The 5380-nt window shown below is 37.7% G+C and overlaps 1 pseudogene; it reads left to right on the top strand.

Moving 5' to 3' along the window:
- The first annotated feature begins 409 nt into the window (after positions 1–409).
- Positions 410–2934, top strand: LOC144225533 (acyl-CoA-binding protein pseudogene; annotated as a pseudogene).
- Positions 2935–5380: the final 2446 nt, after the last annotated feature.

Genomic DNA, 5380 nt, shown 5'->3' with positions numbered 1-5380 from the left:
AATCGTGACCTGAGCTGAAGTCAGATGCTTAACCAACAGAGCCACCCAAGCACCCTGAGAAGGTTCAAAACTTTTAAACAAGTAGTCCTGCGCTCACCCAAGAGTAGAAAAGAGTGTTCCCTTTTTTTGCTCCCCATGAAATAGTCACTTGCTCTTTCTCCGACAGATGATGGATGGATAGCTAGATAGAAGATAAACAGATAACACACAGGTGATCTTCATTTCTTCATGTCATCCAAATTTCTCTTCTGTTCTTTTTCTCTCCCCTAATGAGATAACTTCAAGCCTGAGCTCATGAATGTCTCTCAATACCCGCAGTGTCCAACATAGAAGCCATGGACCACAAGAGGCCTCATAAATTAAATAAAATAAGCAAATTAAAAATTGAGTTCCTCAGTCCATTCGCTACATGTGGCTAGTAGCCACTGGCAGCACAGATATGGAACATGCTCACCACCATAAAAACTTCTGCTCTAGAGAAAAACAGGAGCCACCATCAGTCCTGTCCCCTGAAAAGTGGTACTGATGAATCTTTTTTGATTTACTCTATTTCTGTGTCATCACAGAGCAACACAACTAAGTTTAAGAAACCATCTACTATAAACACTGAAATTATTTGGCAACATTTACCTTATCAGACATTTCGTTTAGTCTGCCAACATTCCCTGATCAAAATCATTGGCAAGATTCTGTGGATTTTTTTTCCTTACATGACATCCTTCCAAGTAGCTAGAAGTAGTGAGCTTAATATATGCAATTCTTTTAATCAAAGAAAATACAAGGCATAGCGTTTTGTTTTCTTTACCTAAAGTTTCATCTAATGTCATGCATTATTGGGAAAAAATCACCTTACCATGTTGTCTATCCTAATATGTGTTCACCTCACCTTGTCTCTCAGAATTATATCCAAATGCATCAAACAATTTCTGTACTTAATTTCCATAATATCATATCACTGGTAGACTGGTAACAATTAAGCCACTGAGTCAGCAACTACTAAAATTTAGACATGATCATTTTACCATAAATATTGGAAGAGTTCTCTCATAATCTCATTTGCTTAAGTAAAGTGAGTTATAATATCTGTTAATACATTCCTCCAACAGATCCTTACTTATCACTTACTATATGCCTGATAATGTGTTAGTTGTGCCCTCAAAGTTCTTACAATACAATTAAGCTCAAATTACGAAAATAAAAAAGTGGTATCTGTTCCCATAGGATGAAGGTAACTGCCTAAGTTCAAATCTCTGCTAAATTTCTCTGAAAACCACACAGATCCAAAAAGGGAGCAAATAAAACCATCCATCACCCATGCCTACAGCATAACTGGGAGACAGACACTGCAACAACTTTCAATTTATATGTAAGGAGGGTAGAAGGATACAAAGCCAGAGAACTACTCCAAGTCTGCGGCCAGAGCAAACACAAGGAGAGGAGAGTGGAATACAGAAACCGCCAAGATATGACATCACTTTTAGAAGAAGAAAGTTCCAGCAAGCCTGGAAAAATGCTAGAACAGAGAAAAGACCTGCTGGGTCAGAGCACTGACTGGCTCTTGGAGAACTGAAGTGAAGGGGCAAAAAAATGCACAGGATTGGATGCAGCAGTCCTGGAAAAGGTATGGCTTCTGGGGGAAAGGGAGGGCACCTGGACCCCGAAGGGCATCCCTTGGAGGCCAGATGGTTAAGGGAAAATAGCTGCAAGTGTTGAAATTACAGAAAACTAAGCAACCGAAGAGATTCAGGACCAGAAGTCACACCTACTTGCTTCTCCATAGAGAGAAGATTGTATCCTCTGTCCAACAGAATAATGCATTCGCAAACCAGAAATCTCTGAGCTGCTCAAATCTCTCACCTGTGCACGGAGAATCAAGGTGATACAAAACAGTTTTAAACCTGTAACAATCCAGAGAATGCAGTTCTCATGAGCCTCCCCTTAGGAATCTACTAGAGGGTGAACTTCATCCAGCCAGATAGGAGTTGAGAAACTTCAGCGAAAGGAACTTAAGTGAGCACTGAAGATATTTAATGTCTACATTTAACTGCAGATTTAGGACTACAACAAAGGTGGGAGAAAAGATGAAAGAATAGTATGTCCTTGTTATATATTCTGCCAGAATTTAAAAATATAACTAAAGAAATGGGAGGAGAAAAAAAGGGAAAAAAAGGAAAAAAAGGAAACACATTTACTGACCACTGTATAGTGAAAAAAAAGATATCATTTTAAGCTGACAAATCAGTTAGTAAAAGTCTATAAAAGGAATTAAAGGCACTAAAGTAATTAATAAAGGTAATCATTAGGGGAAAAAATACAAATTTTCCTAAACCAAATGAAATACTGTCTACTCCAGACCCCTAAAAAAAGAAAGGCAAGGAAACAGACCACATGGTGAAGCATAACAACTATAACAATATATAAAGTAAATTTTAAAAAAACAATAAGAATTATTGATATGACCAAACGTATTAGTCATATTAGTATATGTAAATGAGCTTAATTTACTTACTAAAGAGATTTTCAGATCGACTTACAAACTAAAGCCCACCTCTGTGGCTACATACTATCGACATGCTTAAAGAGGTTCAGGAATGTTAAAAATAAAGAGTTGGACAACGTTTATCAGGCAAATGTGAATAATAAAAATGCAGGGTGCCCTGGAATCCTTGCAACCCCACTGGCTTGTCTCAGGCTGAGTTTGACCACGCTGGTTAGGATGCTAAACACCCCAAGACCAAGTCAGCAGACAATGAGATGTTCCACTACAGCTGCTACAAACAAGAACTATGGAGGACAGTGTGGCCTGGGCTGTTGGATCTCAAAGGCAAAGCCAGGTGGGGTGCCTGGAATCAGCTAGAAGGGACTTCCAAGGAAGATGCCATGAAAGCTTACATCGACAAAGTAGAAGAGCTAAAGAACAAATATGGAATATAAGGGACTGGATTTGGCTGCCAGTAGTAAATTTCACTTAAACTAATACAATGCCTTGTTTTTCTAATACTGTGGATGACATGAAATAATGAAAATAACCAGTTAACCTAGATCCTGAAAACTGTACTGGATACGGCTGTAACAGAGTAGACCTGAAATGGTTATTGACCTTTGCTGATTAGTTTATATCTGTAAATCTAAGATACATGTGTTGCAACAAATTAAAAAACATTTTAAATAAAAATAATTAAGTGCAGGGTGGACATCTTGATATTGGACAAGGTATAAATCATCATGAAAAGCATTACGAAACAAGGAAGGACATGGTAAAACAATAAAGGTCAGACTTCATAACAAAGATAATATTTTTAAATAGCCATGAACACCACCACCACATCTATACAACAGAAAGTCCAGGAAATGCCAGGAGAGACTGTCAAAAACAAAATAATAATATAAGACTTTAACGTATCAATCTCAGACCAAAAAAATCAAGTGGACAAAAACCAAGGAAGGGTGTAAAGCACTCACACACCATGAATAAGGGTGATCTTATGAATCTATATTGAATTTTACCACCAATTACATACCTTCTTCTCAAAGGCATATGGAAGATTCACATTAATTAATCACATATTATATCATGTAGAAATTCTCATTTTCATAATATAAAAATAATTCAAATAACATTTTCTGATTAGAGTATAACAGTAATAGAAATTAACAATAACATTTCTAAAGTGTCTTTTCTAGCTGAAAATGTAAAACTTTCCACTGCATAACTCTTCGTTAAAAGGAAAACTTTAAATTAAATTTCAGGATTTCTTTTAAAAATAATGATAATAAAAACAGAATATATGGGATATGATTAAAGCTGTGACTAAAGAGGAATTCAAAGCCTTAAACACTTACGTCAATAAAAATAAAAGAATAAAAAGAAATGAATTAAAATCCCAACCTGAAGTCCTTGGGAAAAATAAACACACAAACATTGTAAAGCACAGAAAGGAAATGGTAAAAATAAAGCAGAAATTAATTATTAGAAAAAATATTTAAATTAGTCAGTTAAAATGCTGGTTCTTAGGCATGGAAATTACTTGGTAACTTATTTAGGGATAATAAGGGTAGGGGAGAAGTATCATACACACAATAAGAAATAATCACTGAAAGAGAAGTAGTTAAAACACTAAAGAGACTATTTTGTACAGTTTGATGCAACTAATACAGAGATGAAATAGTAATTTCCCAGTAAGTTTAATTGATTGAAATTGATCCCATTAAATAAATGGCTTCACAAGAGAATTCTACCTGCAAATACCAGATAATCTAATTATGCTTAAATTATTCCAGAACATAGAAAAATAAAGGATACTTCCAAACTTTTTTTCATAAAGCAAGTAAAACATTGCTAATTAAACCTAATGAAGGGGACACCAGAAAGGCACAGTTGAATTCCTTACCACCACAAACATGAGACATTAGACATTGTTCTTTACGAGCCCCAAGTCTTGGGAAGGGGTTAGTAATGGAGAGCCCTGAGGTCAGCTGCCCTCAAGCACTATGTATTTACCCTGCCCTCTTTTGGCCTGCTGGGGATACCTGAACCAGGTTTCAGCTGCTGCAGGCACAGGGCCAGCCTGGCATCGCAAATTCCAAAGGAAATAAAGGGAGATTTTTGGTTTTTGTGTTTTATTCTTTTAAATGTTTTATTTAATTTTGAGAGAGAGAGAGAGACACTGAGCGTGAGCAGGGGAGGAGCAGAGAAAGAGGGAGACAGAGTCTGAAGCAGGCTCCAGACTGTGAGCTGTCAGCACAGAGCCCAATGCAGGGTCGAATCCCCAAAATGTGAGATCATGACCTGAGCCAAAGTTAGATGCTTAACTGACTGAGCCATCCAGGTGTCCCAAGGGAGAAGTTTTTTTATTTTAGCCTCCTACAACCAGGCTGAGCTGCCTCCTGCCGCAGGCCAGTGCTATGATTCCATATGGGTTGAAGCCGTTCTCTGTCCCCCATCCCTCAATTCAGGGGTTTCTCATGGTTTTTCTCCCTTGTTCTTCTGGGGTGGATTTAAGAAGGAGGAAGGGGATAGCCAGCAGTCCTACTAGGTCCACCTCTTGGGCGGAACTGAGCTCCAGGAGAGAAAGGACATTTGATGGGTTTGACTGAAACTCAGAATTCTTGAAAGGAAGTGCTGGAAGATAAAGCTCAGAAGTTATTTCAAAATTATGAAGGCAGTGAGTGATTTGATTTGGGATTTAAACTAGATTTGGTAGATCCCTGAATGTTATCCAGCAAAGGAAGACTTACTAAAACAGCGTTATAGAAAGATCAATCTAGTGATAACCGTTTAAGGGGATGCTGTCATTGAAAGTTGGCAACTTCCTAGCCAAAGTACAGGCCCCAAGCCAACAGCAACGGCCTCACCAGCCTCACCAGGAACTTGTTATAA

The sequence above is a fragment of the Crocuta crocuta genome, unplaced genomic scaffold (assembly GCF_008692635.1).
Source record: "Crocuta crocuta isolate KB4526 unplaced genomic scaffold, BGI_CrCroc_1.0 scaffold359, whole genome shotgun sequence".
Taxonomy (NCBI): Eukaryota; Metazoa; Chordata; class Mammalia; order Carnivora; family Hyaenidae; genus Crocuta; species Crocuta crocuta.
Note: the sequence above shows the minus strand (reverse complement) of the source record. Positions and strands in the feature narration are given on the sequence as shown.